Source organism: Chrysemys picta, chromosome 4 (assembly GCF_011386835.1).
Source record: "Chrysemys picta bellii isolate R12L10 chromosome 4, ASM1138683v2, whole genome shotgun sequence".
NCBI classification, from domain to species: Eukaryota; Metazoa; Chordata; order Testudines; family Emydidae; genus Chrysemys; species Chrysemys picta.
Window position 1 is genome coordinate 64,133,550 of NC_088794.1, and position 20,906 is coordinate 64,154,455.

The following is a 20,906-nucleotide window of genomic DNA, read 5'->3' on the forward strand; positions in this document are numbered from 1 at the left end:
TGTGCTTTCATTTTTTTTAACATAACTTGTACAAAACCTTGCTATTTTCTTTGGCTCCCAATGAGTACTTTGCAGAGCTGAGCTCTAATAAATAAACTGTTTTCAACTATTGAATTCTCCATCTTCCAGATGTGAATATTTTTGTTGTCCTTATTGGTGCGAGGCAGGAGTCACAAGTTTATATTCATTGTCAGAGCATCCTTTTCCAATATAAGATACATTGCTTTCCTCTGGCATTATCCTGACAAATACAGATACATCCCTTTATTTATCCCTTTGTTTCACTAGGAGGTTGATTATTATACTGCATTAATAGTTTGCCTTCCATAGAAAGTATTGCAGGATATCCATAAATATGTATGCTCTCTTTCCTATCTTTGAAATATCAATACATCTTTCCAAATCTTCAGCCAGTGTCAAGAGTGTAGCCAAAAGGTAGGGAGAGAGATTGATCTAAGCATCTGTAAGAAATATTAAAATGTTCACATGCTGCCATAAATTTTCTACTAAATGGCAGGAAAGAGTGCATCCAAAGGCATAGGAAAAAGGGTGTAAATTTTTGACACTGAGGCTAATTAACCATTGGATTGGTGGATTCTCCATTATTGACAATTTTTAAATCAAGGTTGGATGTTTTTCTAAAATATATGCTCTAGGAATTATTTTGGGGAAGTTCTATGCCCTGTGTATAACAGGAGGTCAGAGTAGATGATCACAGTGGACCCTTCTGGCCTTGGTATCTATGAATTTATGGCAAAGATTCAGCTTCGAGCTACTGGAAGCTGGTTCTATTTGTAAAAACGAATGCTGGTCCTTTGACTGGTTCGGTAATATGGCTCAGGTTCTGCAATCTGGATGACAAGCCTGCATAATCGCCAAGATATGGAGACTGCTCTTTTTAAGATTAGCCTGTGTGGCTAACGTGTGACACCCATGAAATAGTTAATAGGGAAGATCTGATTGGGAACTATATCATCCTTTTAGTGTATGTTCAGATGATATGTGTTTCTGACTTGGTATTTCATTGGTATGTCATTTACTCCATATCAGGCAAGTCAGTTAAGTTTCCAGTAAATTCAGGGGATTTTCTTCTAATTTGCATCTTGATTCTGAGACATATTTTACCTTCCAATGGAAAAAATAATCAGAGGGGCACAGAGAGCCTAGGAAACTGCATAGGGTATATCTTGCAGTTTCCTTCTAGTGCTTTCCTCAGTAAGAGTGGTTTGGAGAGTCGTAGATTGGGCAAGAGGCCTTCCAAACCTAGGGAGCATAGGAAGCCACAAAGTAAATTCTGCTTTGGACCCTGGAGTCTCTTCAGAGAGGGGCTGGCCCTCTGTGGTATCAAGATGGATTCCCCTCTCCCCAGAAATATGGCTCTGTCAAGACTTACAGCTTGCAGCTACACAGAAGAAGCCAGAGAGGGGTCTGGTACTTAGTGTCTGGCTTCACCTCCTGAAAACAAATGGAGCCAACATAGGAGGAGGGGCTTCTATTAGTTTCCTGCACATCTCCACCCACTGTGGATGTTCCTCTGCTTGTGATACTCTGGAAACTGCTTATTTCCTACTTGTTCTCAGCACTGGATCCAAAATGGGTGTGCAAAAGTGGCTCACCATCTCATTGAACCTCCCCCACCCAAAAAAACAATCCTTGCATACTATAGTTATTTATACAACTGCAAAGTGAGTGGAAAAGACCACCAGGCTGATCTGGTAACATTTTGTGCCTACTTTGTTATTTTGTAAATGGCTACATGAAGTGCAAAGAAGCAGAGAATCAGACCCCATCCACTTTGCGAAATGGCCAAAGTTATTCAGACTTGTTTTAACCAACGGCAGGAAAAGCTCAATCTGCTTGGTTGTTTGGGCTTAGATTTTGAATTGATATTCTGCTCTGAGTCTATGCTAGGGACATAAATGGGAGACATGCATGTAGATTTAAGGCAGAAGATGTCCTTTAGACTGCAAAAAGCAGCACTATGAGCATTAATTCCCTCAGTCAGTCTCCATTTCATATAAAATATGTGGACTTCACTTTGTGACTGAATATGACTTTGTGATTTGAACTTCAAAGTTTCAAATTCTTTCTAAATCAAATCCAAGCTACAGGTGCGAATTTCTCACAGTTAGGAATGAACAAACAGAAATGTCCCAGTGAAAACATAATCATGATGTTACACTGTGTATCTCACTATTTTGCATAGTAGCTTGGTAAATATCTAAGAATTTTGACTACAGTTTATAAATAACAGCTGTAAAATAACAGCTGGCAGCCGAGCAGCTCAGATTATGAGAGTGCTTTTGAGAGTCTGGACTAATCCTAGCATGCCTGTAATCATGTTTAAAATTTGTTACCTGGGAGTTGAGAAATGAGTTTGAAAGAGACAAAAAAATGCTTCATGGGGTAAATGAAATTTAAATAACCAGAAAAAGGTTATAGTCAACTGGAGTTTTGCCTGACTGTAGTATTGAGCCTTAAATTGGCAGTGATGCTGGCTAAATTCAGCAGCAACAGGGTCTGCAGTTCATCAGTTCTGACATCCAGTAGGTGTCATTGCAGTCAACTGAGATTATCAGTCAAGGAACAGAGGGTTGATTTGTCAGGGTGTAGGGTGGAAAGGGGGAAACGCAAGTTGAAATACATTATTTTAAAGCTGTAAATCTGTGAGCACTTTAGGAAAAGGATGCCTCTACTTATATTCAGATTCTCCAAATATCAAAACTGCAATTTCTCATCAGCAATCTCATCTTTTAGAAGGCATCTGTGTTTACTTTACAGTAGACAGGAAGAATAGTAGAGTGAGTGAATTTTAAAGCCCTCTCTACAAAATTGATTAAAGCAAACCGGAGCATTCGCTGTATATAAAGGAAAGATGGTCAGCTGAAATAAGCCAGAGTTTTGATAAATTATTGCCAAAAGATTATTTTAATTTGTAATAGTTGGCCTTTGATTTGCTGTACTGGCTGGTTTACAAGTTGCTACTACTGTCTGTTAGTGAAAATACTTTATAATGGGCCAACGAGTTAGGATGATGGGGGTAAGGGAACAGCCAACTGAATGTAGTAGTTTATCAGCTAAGGACCTTCTCCTACAACCCTTTCTCATGTGAGTAGTTATCTTGAAGACAATGGGATTACACACAAGAGTAAGGATAACTTAAATGAGAAGGAGATGCAAGTTTGGACCTTAACTTTGTAAATTATGCTCAAGACAATGACATTTCACATAAGTCCATGTACATTTAAAGGAAAATATTTGAATTCCCTGGATCATGAAGTCACTCAATACAGAATAAGATTTCTCTGTATATATTTTTTTTCCTTGGGGAGCCACAACTCTGTTCTTAATTAAATTATTGTGATTTTGTCAGATGAGTCAGGGTAATAGTCATGACATTGTGGGCAAAGTTTTCAGGTTCAGGCCCTTTATTAGAATATCATATGCTGTGATAAAATTATCATTCATTCTGAGTAGGTAACACCTCATTAAAAACTAGCACTTCATTGATACAGAAGAACTCAGTGGGTCTCGTACTGCAACCTATACTCATGCGAGTAATCCTTATCCTTGCGAGAAGCTTCACTATTTGTGTTGACTTCAAAGGCACTGTTCAAATAAGAGTCATTCACATGAATAAGGATTGCATGATTGGGCCCTAAGTTAGGTATTTGGGAATGCAGTATAGAAAAACTCATATTCCACATGTCCCCAGCATACCCATTTAGGAATAAGAGCTTAATTTCTCTATAGACACCATGTGAGCTCTTTATTCCTTAGCTCTCACACAGTTCCAAATCGTAAATGGGTTAGATAGCCTCTCATGCAATGTATCAAAAAGCTATTTGCAAATAACCGTGAATAAAATAAAAGGGAACAATAAATTATCTGTGAAACAGAGTTACTCATCTTAACATTCATTAAATAATACAAGCTAAGACAAAAAGATATGTGAGCTATGTACAGTATTGCCAGCAGAGGAGCACAAACAGAGTGCATAGCAGATAACAGCTCCTTTCAACCACCCCAACAAATCCTGGGATATTTATTATAAGCATATTTCCTTCTGCAGATATTACAGTATGACCAGGAATGAAGGAAGTTCCTTAAAAGAAAATTCCCGGTGAAAGAAAAAGGACAACAAAAAGTTTAAAAAGTATCTAAAATGTTGGACCAGTACCATTGGCTTATAAGTAAAAAGAGCACTTTAAAAAAAAAGTTACACTGTCTAGTCAATGGAGAGATTTTGAAATAGGTGTAAATAAGCAAATGCAGTCAAATCATTCTATTTTTCATATGAAATCCCATCTATGCAATGCTCTGGTGATAAAACCAACCAACAAAGAACTACTGTATTCATATGAGCTGTGAACTGAGTTAAACAGGTTGGGTTGAAAAATTCAGTATTTAACTTTTTATCTTATTACATTTTCTCTTAATTTGTACCTTCTTCAATTGTTTGTTTCCACTATTGTTGTTCCTATTATGAGCAAACAGATATTTTCAGTCATGACCTTTATTTTAGATTATTCAGAATGACCTTTATTTTAGATTAGAACAACAAAGCAAGAACAAAGCAAGTAAGGTTTCCATGAACAAGCACAGTGTGTGTATCTCGCTTCTGTGGCAGTCTGCACTGAACTGTGTGAATACATATGGGCTACCTGGAAACAGCAGAGTTCTTAGCAATTTAAAGGTGCAGTAAACAGGAAACAAAGAAATAACAGTTTCATAGCCAAATAATTCAAATTATTCATTGTATGAAGGTACCGGATTTGCTCAATTCACTCCAGTACTAATGGTAGTGTTACCCAGTACAGAACAGCTGCAAAAAGATGCTATTGGAGTTACATAAAAGGTATCCTCACTTGGAGGATTCAGTAGCAGACCTGGTCAATGATACCTTTTAGACTTTCAGGTCAGACCTGCTAACGTTAGTCCATTTTTGCCCTCAAATTGCAAAAGAGCAGAACTACTAATCGAGGAAAAATCAATAAGATCAGTAAGATTGTTACTCTGTTTTCTATTGCTTTTATGAATCTGTAATTCTTCTTTGTGAAATCATCCAACACCTTTGTTTCTCTACACCAGGTACAGTGATAAGAGAATGGAACTGTGAAAGGTGATCTTTGTTATAGAGACTGGATAGGTGAGCGGTGGTTAGTTAAAAACACAATGTGTGTCGTTTTAGTGAAGAATGTAGTTTGCTTCCAAATAATTCTTGGACCTGATTCACCACTGTGTTACTGCAGTTTTACGCCAATGAAAGTCCAGTGATGCAGTGGTGAATCAGGTCCCTTTTCTTGATTTTGAAAATCAAAAAATCTATTAAAAGTTTGACCATTTAAGGAAAACTGCCACTGGATTGGGAACCAAATGAAGATCTTCATGTTTTATTATATAATTTCTAATTACACATAAAAGTTAATAAAATGCTAGGAAAAAGCTAAAGGTAACTTGAACATTTAGTAACTTGAATCGACAAAACCCCTCCAAAATTCCCAGACAGATAACTATAAAACAAACAAAACAACAACAAGACCCTATGTAACTTCAAAATGAACACTGATTTCTATACAAAACAGAATTATACATATTTCATTAATGAATCTGTGGGATTTATCCCTATAAAATTATTTCAGATTGCTTTAATGTGCAAACATTATTAGCTCTTTACTACTGTAGTATTGATTTTCTATGTTATTTTTTTAAATTTCCCTTTCCAAATTTAAAATAATTTAGTTCAAATAACATGTTTTCTAATATCGTAACATGCAAGCCACAATTAATGTGGTCATTCATAGGACAAGTAGAGTAAATGGTATATATTCCAATTAAACCGTTGACATTTTGGTAGGTTACATATAACTTTTATATTATTCTTTTCTAACCGATAATGTGAATTTGAATTCAAGAAAACCTCTTAACTAAACTAACAGACACTTTAATTTATTATGGGTTGGGCTGGAAATCTTCTTTTATGTGCTGCTTACCCAGGTCAGCTTTCTGCCTGTAATGATCAATAGTCCATCTCCTAAAACTAAAAATACTGGTCTGATAACTGTAATCCTGCCTTTTAACTAAAATAACTGTTCTAAGCTGAAGAGATAAGGATGTTCGACAATCTCCTTGTACATTGCAAAGATTATTTGTAAGATTAAGTTGACCCTGTAACCTCTTCTTACACCCTTGGCTTAAAACATTTAGTTTTCTCCTATAGAAGTTGAGAGGAGCTGGAAGCAGAGCTGCCCTAACAAATGTTTGTTGAATGATAGATTGTAGAAGATATAGCTAAAGTCAATAAGAAACAGTTATAGCACCCAGGAAGTGTCTTTGTAACCAGTTTAATTTAATTTTTAAAAAGCTATTTCAAATTTTTAGCCAATGATGATACTTTTTCTGAAAAATAGGTACATGCTATCCCCTTTAACATCAACTGACCATATATTAAACATATTTATCATGTTGGAAGTGGTTTAGAGAAACTGAGATTACAGAATGAAGTAGTCCCAGATGTTGAAATACTGATTTTCCTATGATGCCTTATGATTTCTCTTTGGAGTGTTCTCTTATCGGTGTATGTTCATGTATTAAGTCATTATGGGCCAGAGCATCAGCTGGTGTAAATCAGCGTACTTCCATTGAAGTCACTATATTTTAGACATCATGAGATCTTAAATGATCACAGGTTAACTGCTTTACATCTCATCCAAAAGATGGCACAGTTAGCACCACAGTGCGCTCTGGTGTCAGGCTAGAACACTAGTTCAGCAACAATTCAATCGGAAGAGTGTAACTTACTAAATAAGAACATAAGAACGGCCATACTAGGTCAGACCAAGATCCATCTAGCCCAGTATCCTGACTTCTGACAGTGGCCAATGCCAGGTGCCCCAGAGGGAATGAACAGAACAGGTTATCATCAAGTGATCCATCCCCTGTCGCCCATTCCCAGCTTCTGGCAATGGGCGACAGCCATTGATAGACCTATCCTCCATTAATTTATCTAGTTCTTTTTTTAACCCTGTTATAGTCTTGGCCTTCACAACATCCTCTGGCAAGAAGTTCCACAGCTTGACTGTGCATTGTGTGAAAAAATACTTCCTTTTGTTTGGTTTTAAACCTGCTGCCTATTCATTTCGTTTGGTGTTCCCTAGTTCTTGTGTTATGAGAAGAGGTAAATAACACTTCCTTATTTACTTTCTCCACACCAGTCATGATTTTATAGACCTCTATCATATCCCCCCCTTAGTCGTCTCTGTTCCAAGCTGAAAAACCCAATCTTATTAATCTCTCCTCATACGGCAGCCGTTCCATACCCGTAATAATTTTTGTTGCCCTTTTCTGAACCTTTTCCAATTCCAATATATCTTTTTTGAGATGGAGCACGCAGTATTCAAGATTTGGGCATACCATGGATTTATATAGAGGCACTATGATATTTTCTGTCTTATTATATATCCTTTTCTTTCTGTTCACTTTTATCATTGCCGCTGCACATTGAGTGGATGTTTTCAGAGAACTATCAACAATGACTCCAAGATCTCTTTCTTGAGTGGTAACAGCTAATTTAGACCCCATCATTTTATATGTATAGTTGGGATTATGTTTTGCAATGTGCATTACTTTGCATTTATCAACACTGAATTTCATCTGCCAATATGTTGCCCAGTCACCCAGTTTTGAGAGATCCTTTTGTAGCTCTTTGCAGTCTGCCTGGAACTTAACTATCTTGAGTAGTTTTGTATCATCTGCAAATTTTGCCACCTCACGATTTACCTCTTTTCCAGATCATTTATGAATATGTTAAATAGGACCGGTCCCAGTACAGATCTCTGGGGGACACCAATTTACGTCTCTCCATTCTGAAAACTGACCATTTATTCCTATCCTTTGTTTCCTATCTTTTAACTAGTTACTAATCCATGAGAGAAACTTCCCTCTTATCCCATGACTGCTTACTTTGCTTAAGAGCCTTTGGTGAGGGACCTTGACAAAGGCTTTCTGAAAATCTAAGTACACTATATCCACTGGATCCCCCTTGTCCACATGCTTGTTGACCCCCTCAAAGATTTCTGGTAGATTGGTGAGGCATGATTTCCCTTTACAAAAACCATGTTGACTACTCCCCAACAAATTATGTTCATCTACGTGTCTGACAATTTTGTTCTTTACTATAGTTTCAACCAGTTTGCCTGGTACTGAAGTCAGGCTTACCAGCCAGTAATTGCCAGGGTCACCTCTGGAGCCCTTTTTAAAAACTGGCATCATATTAGCTATCCTCCAATCACCAATACAGTTTCTTGCAGCACTTTATATTTTCCTTACAGGCTTCCAGTCCAAGTGCTGACCCAGCCCAATCCATTTTAGTTTGTAAAAATCTGATTTGCTGTAGCACCATGCCTCTGGTTTAACCAAAAGGTGCTGTTCTAATACTATTATTTCTACTAATAATAATTAAGGCTGCCTTTTAGTCATGGGTATTTTTAGTAAAAGTCATGGACAGGTCACCAGCAGTAAACAAAAGTTCACGGAGCCCCCTGGCCCCTCCACTACCTAGGAGCTGCAGGGCCATGCCAGTGGGAGCCGGGGGGCTCCCCACCCCGAGGTAAGTGCCCCCCATACCCTCCAACCCCCTGCCCCTAGCCATGAGCCCCCTCCCACACACCCAAACTGCTGCTGCTAGCCCAGGGGATGCCCAGCTTGGGCAGCCCCGAGCCAGCACCAGCTGCTGCAGAAGTCACAGAATGTCACAAAATCTGTGACCTCCATGACAGACTTGCAGCCTTACTAATAATAAAAGTAGAAAAAAAGGAAAATTCCCATTGGCATCATAGTCTCTGGGTATATATGTGTGTGTCTGCATATTATATATGAAATAGATTCTTTCCATTGGTTTGTTCACATAACAGTCCCTGTACACTGGCATGTTATTCCATTAGCCAGAATTTTGTATATTAAGTATACTTAGTAGTTGTGTAGTATTTTTAGTAGCACCTCACACAAAACTGCATCCTCTTTCAACTCTTTTTTAATTAAAAAAAAAGCACAACCAAAAAATTCAAACTTCACAGCGTTAGCAATTTTAAAAATAAGAGTTGAATAACAGAAGCAGCACCCCTTAGCTGTGGATAAAGTGTTATTAAATACTGGCAATCGCTCTGATACTGGAGCAGGATGGGGAGAGTCAAGAGAAAGATGGGTCCTTCAAGGAATCATATTTTTTGTTGCTTTCCTTGTAACAATTGAAGATTTTCCCTTCCTTCTTCCTCTCTCTCCTCTTTCTTTCTTCTTCATTTCTTTTCCACACAGCTCACTTGGCCTCACAATCTGAATAAGAGGAAGTCATGAAAGCCTAAAAGATTAACAACAAACAACCAAAGCAAAATTAATAAACCCTTTAGAGACTTTTAAATCCACAGTTCTTTTCTTTCTGCATCCTTGATACTTGTGTGGAATAGTATTTGATCTGCTGACATAATTCAAAAAGGAAATGTTACAGAGATCATTCAAAGAATTGTACCCACTGTTGTGTCCATTTGTTGGAGTAAACCTATATATGTCACCTTGTACATGAGAATGTAAGAGAGTGAGAGGGCTCTCCTGCCACATTGTTAACAAGTTTTTAACTCTTCATAAGGCCAGTGAAGTTCTGCAGACTGGCTGGGGCTCATTAACTTCATACTATACTTAAGAAGGTGAGTGTGGGCCTCTAAGATGAGAGAACTGGAGAGCTAGGAGGTGAACACCAGGAACTGCCAATCTGAAGGAGGAAGTTTAGATTGAGATTTGTATTGTGTCATTGTTTCTAAGTTACCAATAAAGAAGGGCGATTTTGAGCACTACCTCGGGGTTTGTGTGCTCTGTGGCGTGGAGGTAGGGACTCCGCACTCAGATACCCTTGTGCTGGGTGCTAATACAAAACCGTAAAATAAATAGATTAGACCTCACTACGAAGAGTGACTTGTTTCATTACAAAGCAATCAAAACATTTATCCTGTTTGTTTCAAAATAGGTCTCCCCTTTTGGAAGTCAAGAAGGGAAGAGATGAACCTCTGGAGGTTTTAGGCATGGGCTTGGTTAGCCTAGGCACCTAAAAGTTCATATATGGAAAAGTTTGAATGCTTAACTGCACTAGAGCCTCACATCTCTCAAACCATATGACCCTTCCTTCCTCACACAGACCCAACGATTCTCACCCATCCCTATAAGACACCCCAACAGTCTTGGGCTTGAATTGTCAGAGGGTGGAGGGTGGAGGGGAATGGTGGTATTCTTTTCCACCCCATTCTCTCCCTCTCTCTATTTATGGGAGGCCTGCAGCACATTCTCCCTCCAAATTCTTTCTCTCGTCATCTTCAGTGGGGCAAGCAAGTCTGCCCACTCTTTTCTTCTTCTCTGTGACCCTATGCATTCCTCTGGATCCAGTTGAGCTGCATCTGGCCCTTCAACACACTCTAGGGCAGAGAGGCCCAAGAGTCCACTGTAGTATGCAGCAGTGTGGGGATACCAATACGCCACTCCTTCACATGTGTAGCTTAATTAATTAGTAATTAAAGGGTGCTTTGAAATCTTACAGTGAAAGGCACAATGATAGGACATTGTTTTTATTGCTATTTATTATGGTAACTATTGTTAATTTGTCTTTATAATTCCCACCTGAGTAAGACACAGATCAGACCTGGTTTGATGTTATTGTTTCAGTCTTTCTGACTGTAGACTCAACAAGACAACAGTGTATCCATTTATACATTTTCAACAGGGCTGGCGCTTCCACTAGGCGACCCTAGGCGGTCGCCTAGGGCAGCAGGATTTGGGGGGCGGAAATTCGGCGGCGGGGGTCCTTCCGCTCCAGGTCTTCGGCGGAAATTCGGCAGTGGGTCCTTCACTCACTCCGGGACCCGCCACCGAAGTGCCCCGAAGACGCGGAGTGGAAGGACCCCCGCTGCCAAATGCTCAGAGGAGGAGCGCTGCCGCCTAGGGCAGCAAAAACCCTGGTGCCGTTCCTGATTTTCAAGGTTATCTTCATAACCAACAGGCTTGAAACATCAGATTTTTAAATGAAAACTATGACAGTGTGGCTTCTCAGTTCTTTGAAAATTAGGCCACTAGCAGGTACAAAAAAAAATCATTCTGCTGCTCCATCCCTGGACCAGGTTCATCAAGCATGGTCAAAATAATAATAAACATCACAGGAATCAATCTCCTAGGGCAATAACCCTGGCCTTTAACCACCAGCAGCAACAACAACAACAACAATGTAGAAAGTTGGGAAGATGGAGATGTTGATGGGGTTAAATTAAGTTTTCATGTGTCTAAAAACTGAAGAGCAGTGGAAATTTCCTTTGATTAATTTGACATTTTTTGTTGCTGTGTTCACCCGCCAATACTATTAAAATGCCTTTTATAGGCGATAAATGAGTAATAGAGATTCCAAAACAATGCCATAAGATCAGCTTTCTGAATAGAGAAGTCTGCTAATTTGCTTTTAAAATCCTTTTCTAAATAATTGTAAAAATATGAAGAATTCAAACTCTAGGAATATTTGTATTGGTCTTACACAATGCTGTGTCTATGCCTCTCAAGTTCTGATCTCTAGACCAAACACTTCTGTTCTGAGTACTAGCACAATAAGTTTTCAGCAGGTGCTGGTCAAAAAACAGAAAAAAAATTCAGCGTGAAAAGCTATATATTTTCCCAGCACGTTGTTTGTCTGACCTTGATTTTGCCAACTATTAGTTCCAGAAGCAAAATACTTCATTCTCAGACTCTCATCCGTCACCTTGGAGATTATAGTCATTAGGGCTAATGAGTTCCTGTTTCATATAAGCAAAGAATTGTAGGACTGGAAGAGCCCTCGAGAGATCATCTAGTCCAGTCCCCTGCACTCATGGCAGGACTAAGTATTATCTAGACCATCCCTGAAAGGTGTTAGTCTAACCAGCTCTTAAAAATCTCCAGTGATGGAGATTTCACAACCTCCCTAGGCAATTTATTCCAATGCTTAACCACCCTGACAGGAAGTTTTTCCTAACATCCAACCTAAACTGCCCTTGCTGCAATTTAAGCCCATTGCTTTTTGTCCTATCATCAGAGGTTAGGGAGAACAATTTTTCTCCTTCCTCCTTGTAACAACCATTTATGTTCTTGATAACTGTTATCATGTCCCCGCTCAGACTTCTCTTCTTCAGAGTAAACAAACCCAATTTTTTCAGTCTTCCCTCACAGGTCATTTTTTCTAGACCTTTAATCATTTTTGTTGCTCTTCTCTGGACTTTCTCCAATTTGTCCACATCTTTCCTGGAATGTGGCACCCAGATTTTTACATAATACACCTCTACCCTGATATAACGCTGTCCCCGGGAGCCAAAAAATCTTACCATGTAATAGGTGAAACCGTGTTATATCAAACTTGTTTGATCCACTGGCGTGCGCAGCCCCCCCCCCCCCCCGGAGCACTGCTTTACCGCATTATATCCAAATTCATGTTATATCGGGTTGCGTTATATCGGGGTAGATGTGTACTCAAATTGTTAACTCTTTTGAACAAAGTCTAATTTTTGAGTACTTCCCTTGGCCCAAGGTTCCCATCATACATATTGGGATCAGAATGATAGCTCCTTGTCTAACTGAACAACTGGTCTGTCATCTATGAATTACATCTTTGTGCAGCTCAATCTATAAAGCAAGACTTTGAGACCTTGATATTGATTTAAGGGTCCAGTACAGGTGCTATGTATCACATCTTCACTAACTGCTAAAGGAATATTTAATCAGTACACTTTCCCCAACTAGGTTGCTTTGGAAATGCTACCTGAACTGTAAATTATTTGGATTTTTAAATTACTTTGTGTGGCAAAATCTGTTGCATGACAGCCTGAGTTAAAAGAGTTAAACTTAAATGCATAAAGACTTTAAAAAAAAGTCTGTCTGAAGCAAATAAATTCATTTATCCTCTCAGTGAGGGCATCATGGAAATCATACACACACATACATATTGAACAAAAGAGAAAAGAAAAAGTCAATTAATTTTCTAAAATGGAAATGTTCTGGGGCAATCAAAACATGGGGCAGAGAATGTGGTACATGTGTTCAGGGTTTTGTAATGGTCATGCAACTGTGTGTGTGAAAACTTTGCATTCACCTATAAGTCATCTCTGCTTCCTATCAGGATCCTACACTATGCTCAGAGCACTGCTGTGTACCTACCACTCTCACTATGGCAACCCCTTGCTTGAGTCCCTGCATTAGGATCACGTGCCGGAATGCACTTAATTATGTGCTTATCTTTAAGCATGTAAGTCATTCCAATGAAGCCAGTGAGACTGCCCACACACTTAACTTTAAGCATCTGCTTAGTGCTCTGCTCGATAGGGGCCTAGCTCTTGATTTACTTCCATATCATATTCAAACACTTCATCCACATCTTCAAGGCTCTATTCAGATCCACCCCTGCCTTTATCTTGGTGTCTCTTCTAATACTTTTCTCCCAACCTATGGTATCAGCACATCTTTCCTTGACACTATGCTCATTTCTTCTCCTGTAAGCAGCTGTTTGCCCTGTCCCATGACTCTCCCTGTGCTTGAAATATCTCCCTTGATCATGTGCACCACAGCACCACACTGTTGTCCTTCACATCCCTCCTCCAGACTCCTTTTTGTCAGCAGCATTTTACATTGTTGACCCCCTCCCACACCTCAGCTTTCATGCCAAACAGCTTCCATAAACCCTAATATGTTAAACTTTTGGATTTTCTTCTTTTTTATCTAAGAGGACCTAACAAGATGTGTACATAATATTAACCACATCTCATGAGTGGTCACTGTTGTAATGCTCTTCCTCCTATACTACCTTACCAAACCCCTTTGTTATTGTCACTTCCTTTGCTGTGCAAATTCTAATTGAGATTGTAAGATCCTTTAGGGACCTGTCATTATATTTATTTGTCAAGCACCATGCACACCACAGAAGTGTATACATAATAAAAATAATAATCTAATAACCCAGTTCCTGTTGTTTGTCCACTGTTGGCCAGATTCTGATTTTAGTTGCACTGCTCTAAACAGTATGACAGAAAGGAAATAAAATATAAAACATGCATGCCCCAGCACTCATATAGCCAAACTGTATATAAACACACGCTCAGCACCAGCTTCTTCATAGCTATAAAACTTGCAATGGGAGAATCTCCAAAGGTTCAGATTTTGAATGCTTATCTGAATTAACTGGACCTACAGAGGACTCCATCAAGCCGTGCAGCTTTCTGTTCCCAAACAAATTTACTTCATTTAGTAGTCCTTGTGCCAGGCTCTGCCCTACAGCCCCTATACCTGGTGTTGTCTTCTTGTGGGGAAGAAATTGTGGGTACCCTTGGGTACCCTAGGGTAATTTTAGACTATGGACTGTTCTTCCTTTCACTGTCTTCAGGGGATAGTTATTCAAGGCTACTCTTCCCCACCTCAAATCCTGGATGGTCTTCTGGGGTGATGATTAACAAAGAACTGCACCAGCTGCGCAGATACTTTGTTTTATTTTTCTGACTGGCCCAAAGACGGCACACAAAATACACTGATTCCTTCTGAGAAAATGAATTAAAACCGTGTCTGCTAATTATCAACAGCACATGAAGTAGGATCCATCAATCAGGGCACTAGAGCAGAACAAATACCATGTGAGTTACACAACCAATCTCAGTCACCTTCTCAAAAAAACGTTCAAAACTAAAGAAAAAAAAATTGAAAATTTGCTGCAAATTTTTCAAGTCATCCTCTTATCGGTCACATTTTTACATGAAATTTCCATGCAGAGTTTAGAGCTTTTGTAAAATAGTTTTAATTTTGTGAATCTTATACATGCTCAAAACCAGGCAAATATCAACAACAGACTTTGTTGCCTAGCCCTAGGATTGGGCCACATTCTGCAGTCCTTTCTACAGTTATTTACTGAAGTCAGTGGGAGATTTGCCAAAGTTAAGGCTATTGGATTTGGCGCAGTGCAGCTATCAGTGAACATAAGGGAGAATGAATCAAGGGCAGCTTTTTTCCCTTTTAAAATTCATAAATAGGCATGATATAATTTGTAGTTATTTTATTATGGGATTTTTATAAGTGCTCAACATTGGCTTAACTTTGATCCCATTGAAGACACTGGAGTAGGGAGCTCTGTCCCCCAAGCCCCAACTGAGCCCCAGTGTGCTGCTCTAGCTGTGTTAAGTGACAAGAAATCCCTGTACCTGGTAGGGGGACAGCAGGAACTGTGTAAAGCTACCCTGGATGATTCTATGGATGACCATGTGCAAGCTGCAGTATAGGGGGCATGCTGAGAATGGAAGGACAGCTGTAGGGCTGTCTAGATTACTCCAGAGACCCCACTGGACCCAAAGCAGACCAGACTCCAGTAGTATAAAGGTGGGTTAAAACCACCCTAGTTTCCCTTCCATGAGTCAAAGCACAGAATATCACCCTGGGAGTTTTACTATTGACTTCAACAGGAGCAGAGTTAGGTCAACACTGAGCACTTTGGAAAATCTTACCTTTAGGGTTTGTCTGCACATGGAGTTATTCTGGAGCAAGAGTGTCCACACACACTGCTATTCAAGAATAGCTATTGTGTTTAAATTCACACCCTACCTGTATCCAAATTAACTTCCAAGTGTAAATAAACTCTTAGTGTTGTGATGCCAGAGCCTGCAAACCCTTACAGGAGGAGGCATTAGTTATGTGAGTAGCCCCATTGAAGTACATAGGACTATCTAAATGAGTGTCACTGCTCTTTAGATCAGTTTGTCATCTAAAGGCCAGCATTCTCTGGGATGTGTGTGAGAGAATTTGCAGGATCAAGATATATTTTTAGATTAAACAATGTTGTTATTCTTATTTTTAGTAGACCTTCTCCTAACATCTCATGCTCAATATAATAAAGGGGACACAAAGAAAGCAATGGTGACAAAGAGTAGTTAGAGCCAATTCCTTGCGGGTTTGGGCTTTCAAAACATTTGTATCATTTTTGGCAAAAAATGTGGGAGTGGTGGCAACAGTGAGTGAGAGCTTCACAGGCTGGACTAAAGTTTCATTTTTGCCAACAGTAAAGAAATTATAAAAACAAATTCTTGGCTGAAAACTTAAAAGGATAGGTTTGGAATGTTATCTTAAAGCACATTACAATCTCAGAGCTTCTAGTCATACCCCAGATAAAGCACTTTGTTTATATATTATCCTTTTCCACATAAAATGGCTTCTATTGAAGAGCTTTAGCTATTAATGCTGGTTTTGTGGCTCACACATGTTAGACATTTGATTTTTCATCATATAATATAATATTTTATTAAATTAACTATTTCTCATATGTATGCATACACACAATATTTTTGCAACTAGCAGTGCTAACAAACAATACTAGTTTCATATAGTAAATGTAGGCCTAATTTTCTTCTTAGTGTAAATTCAAAGTAACCCCACTGAACTCACTAGAGTTACTCAGGATTTACACCAGTATAACTTAGAGCAGCTTCTGGCACACAGTATTTAGTAAAACCTTTGACAGTTATACTTTAGAGTTTGATTTCAGATCTTATCTTTGCATTTTGTTTTAAAGAAAATCAGACACATAGATCTGTCAGGATTAAACAAACGTGGCACAATTTGTTATCTAAAAGTGCAGCATTCTCTGAAATATGCTTATATTTATAACCAAAAATAGATTAGAACTTGACAAGTATTCACTAGTATTTAGCATTGCCCGTGGCAGCAAAGGAAACTTGGTGTCTTGTAGCAGGTACTAAGCCCCTCACAGGACCAGGTTCCAATACTATATGTGAAACCAACCATATAAAATACACATCTGAATTCTGTTTATTATTGAAAACAAATCACCGAGGGCCAAATCCTGGTCCCATTAACTTCACTGGGAATGGCAGTTAAAGTTAGATACTAAAGATGAAATCTTGCCCCATTGGCATCAGTGACTAAACTCCCTTTGACTTTAATAGGTACAGGATTTTACTCTGTATCTGCAAAGATTGGGAGAATTTAGGAAAACCTATCTGTGTTATTGAATCTGGATAATCATTTACAAAGGAGATAATTAGTTTTTATTGCCTGAATAAATGGTATTTGTGCCCCTCTTAGTTCTGCTTTGTAGTTTGCTGTTGCTTGTGACCAATGGTACTTATTAGGCCTAAAGTATTTGCGTTGTCAAATGAGAGGCAACAGACCTTGTAGAAGGCGTGATCTAATTTATATGAACATACACTATTTCTTGTGGAACTCCATCTGACTCTTCACACTTTAACTCTGGCAGTAAAAATGACTTGTGCTGACAGCTAGAGTAATTGCTGCACACAGGATAAAACTGAATTTAACTTTGTTTTCTCACTTCAGTTCTAAAATATAAGTGGATTCTTGCAGATCTAAGCTGAAATGCACAGATAAATTCCTGTTCTATGCAATAAAAATGGTTTATATGTTTTCCTGATGCTAAAACATGCAGAAGACACAAGTAACTACTACTGAGAGGTTAAAAAAAAAGAATAGGGCAGTTTGGGAGGCAATAAATTTTATTTTTATATCCTATTCTCTTTCACATTCTTGTTATTTTTGAAACTCTCCAAAGGCCTGGTCCAACTCCCCTTGAAGTGAACAGGAACTCTTCCATTGACTTCATTGGGAGTTGGATCTAACCCCTAGAACTTTGCAGGCTTTAAGAACGATGAAAGACAGTCTTTTCTCCTAAAAGTTCAGTTTTAGGGCTTTGCTTTAAACTAAACACTCCTGTTTAAAGTAGAGGAGCCACCATCTACTTTTGCAGCAAAGAGGCAACTGGTCCAAATGTTTGTAAATGGAGCTTATAGCAAGTGATGCCACATATGTCATTGGACCCATCTGCTTATACATCTAAATGGTGTTAGAAAATTTGGCTACTTCCTGAAGCTGATCATACATGCAGGGAGGATGGGAGTACCAGTGGACAACCTAATGGGTTTGGGATTTTCATAATAACCATTTTCTTAAAAGAAATATGTCAAAATTGAATGGGAGATCACATAATTAAGGCTAAGATTTTGTCATGGTTATTTTTAGTAAAAGTCACGGACAGGTCACGGGCAATAAACAAAAATTCATGGAAGCCATGACCTGTTTGTGACTTTTGCTGCTGCGGCTCCATGGTTTCCCCCATCACCGTGGTGGCTGGGAGCTGTGGGGTTCCCCCTCCACCCACGGTGGCTGAGACCTGCAGGTTGACCATATTTCCCAAAGAGAAAACAGGACACCCCAGCCACTTGCCGGAGGCATCCCTCTCCCCTTGGGCAAGGCTGTAACCTGTCGCTGGAACCCTGAAGAGGGCCTCCTCAGGAGTCTGTCACCTGAGGAGGTGGAACTGGAACTTTGCAGGGAGCCCCCTGTCACTTGTCGCTGCTGTCACCTGTTGCTGGAACCCAGCCAAGGCCCCACTGGCTGTCAGCTCCAGAGTCCTGCAGCCCCTGGGTCTGAAGCAGAGAATGTCACAGAGGTCTCTGGATATCATGGATTCTGTGACTTTCCATGACCTCCATGACATAAATGTAGCCTTACACATAGTGCATCTGATGGACAGCAATTGCTGACATGCGGCTCCCTCGTCCCAGTGAGCTTTGTCATATATCTGATGTTGTAAGCTGTTTATTAGTAGGGCTCTTTTTCTTTTCTTTTTTTTTTTACTGTAAGTCCAACAATTATTGGAAGGATCTATCTTGGCTGCAATAGGTTTGGGAAACGTCAAGATATGGTTTAGCAACATGCTCTCTGGCAATAAGCAGGAAAACAAAGAATCTTCTGCACCAGGGGACCTGCTAATGATAATTAGGTCCACATTAGTCAAAATTGGAAAGAAACTTAGGGTGGATTTTTCAAAGCATTGTACTGGTTTAACTCTGCTCCCACTGACTTCAGTGGAAGCAGAGTTCAGCCATAAATATTTTTGGAAATCCCAACCATAACACCTCTTTTAATTCTAGAAAAGACATAAAATAATTTCAAGAAGCTGAGATCTGCATAGTAATGACCAATGACAATATAGAAGCAGTGGAAGAAAAGTTAGCTGGTCTAGTGAATCAGTATAATGAAAAGCAAGACTTGAATACCATATATACTTGTTCACCGACCCTATATTTCAGGTGTTGGCAAACTTTGGCTCCTGGCCCATCAGGGTAAGCTGCTGGCGGGCCGGGACGTTTACCTAACAAAATGTCCTGGCCCGCCAGTGGTTTACCCTGATAGGCCGTGAGCCAAAGTTTGCCAATCCCTGTTGTAGATCGCTGATGATGGAACGGCAATTCTGGATTCACTTCTTTAAAAATTTGCTAAAATTTTATTTTTACTTAAATTGTATATTTGTTATGTTATAATTGAGATAAAAGAAGTATTAGTATAAATAAAACGTACGGATATCGATTATATAATTTTTCTCAGTTCATGTCCATGTAAACAAAACACTTAAAAACTCGTGCTTCCCTAAAGTTCAATTTTTCTCAATAAGAAGCAAGTACGAGAATGGCAAAGAAATAAAACACTAGAAGACATGCCAAGAAGCAAGAAAAAATGTCCAACGATGTGCACTTCATTTCCTGAGCTGGAGAAAGTTCTCAATGATTGGGTTTTCCCAATCATTGAGAATTGGAGCTGTGGGAAGCGGCACGGGCTGAGAGACATGCTGGCCACCACTTCCCACAGCTCCCATTGGCTGAGAACAGCAAACTGTGGCCAGCACATCCCTCCACCCACCTGCAGCCGCCATGGGTCTGGAGCGGCGAACCGCGGCCAGTGGGAGCTGCGATTGGCCAAACATGTGGATGCGGCAGGAAAACAAACCTTTCTACACTTAATTACTGAAGTCAATGGGAGATTTGCCAAAGTAAGGGCAGGTAAACAAACTGGCCCGGCCTGCCAGGGGGCTTACCCTGGTGGGCCACGTGCCAAAGGTTGCCGATCTCTGTCCTAGTATGAGAGAGGTGTTATTTGGGGCAAGCAGTATGGGCATGCTCTCCCCTTTTGGTTTACTTATTTTGCCTAATGCTCATTCTACACCAAAGAGTATTTGTATAGATATGTATACCTCGGTTATATTGGGTCCTGATCCAGCAAAGCACTTGATCATGTGCTTAACTTTAAACATGTGATGAGTCTCATTGAAGTCAATAGAAATACTCACATTCTTAAAGTTAAACACATGCTTAAGTGCTTTGCTGGATTGGGGTCTGGGTGGGAGGTCCTTTTCCTATTTTTAGCCCCCTTTGTTTTGTTTTTGTTTACGTAGCTCAAAAGAACAGGACAACAGACAAACTGCATTGCCTTAGAATTTAGTCTATCTTTTGTTTTCTTCTGTAGCACTCATCACTGCAGTATGTAAATACAGTAGTTGCTGGATAATTTAGTGGTTGCAAATATTATTAATCCTATTAAAAGAACTTTTTAGATAACATATATTCAAGAAACCCAATTCACAGCTGTTGAGTGTGAAAACCTTGGCAGAGGAAAGGTTGGGCAGAAATGTATCTGGGCTATTGATAGGAATGGATCTTCTGTAAGTACCCAGAATGTAAGATAGAGATCTTCACTGGGAGTTTTGTAAGTATATGAAGAGCACATTCTGATCTAACTTTTATTGTCTTTAATCAAGAAAAATACACATTGAACTCAATGGAATTTGTATACAGAGTTTGGCCCTGTATCTACTATTGGTTATTGTTATTTTTTCACATTGATTCATAAAGCTAGGAGTAGAGTACATTCTCTTCAGCTCTGGGTAAATACACATTTTCCCTTTTGAGGAGATAACACTGTTAATTATGTCTAAGTTAAGAGGAGAACTGCAAATGGAGAAAGATATGTAATATAGTGTATATAGTGCGTCGCACTGCCAGCCACGGAAC

At 39.3% G+C, this 20,906-nt stretch overlaps 1 long non-coding RNA gene across 2 annotated transcripts in view; it reads right to left on the reverse strand.

The window, feature by feature from the left end:
• LOC122174384 (uncharacterized) overlaps positions 1–20,906 on the reverse strand; it is a 92,225-nt gene that overhangs the window by 29,449 nt on the left and 41,870 nt on the right. Inside the window, exon 3 of one of the 2 annotated variants that reach the window (XR_010600553.1) lies at positions 9,151–9,355. This is a non-coding gene — a long non-coding RNA (uncharacterized LOC122174384). Of the gene's footprint in view, positions 1–9,015; positions 9,356–20,906 lie in introns of those variants that run through there. The other variant, XR_010600552.1, reaches the window with a different exon arrangement.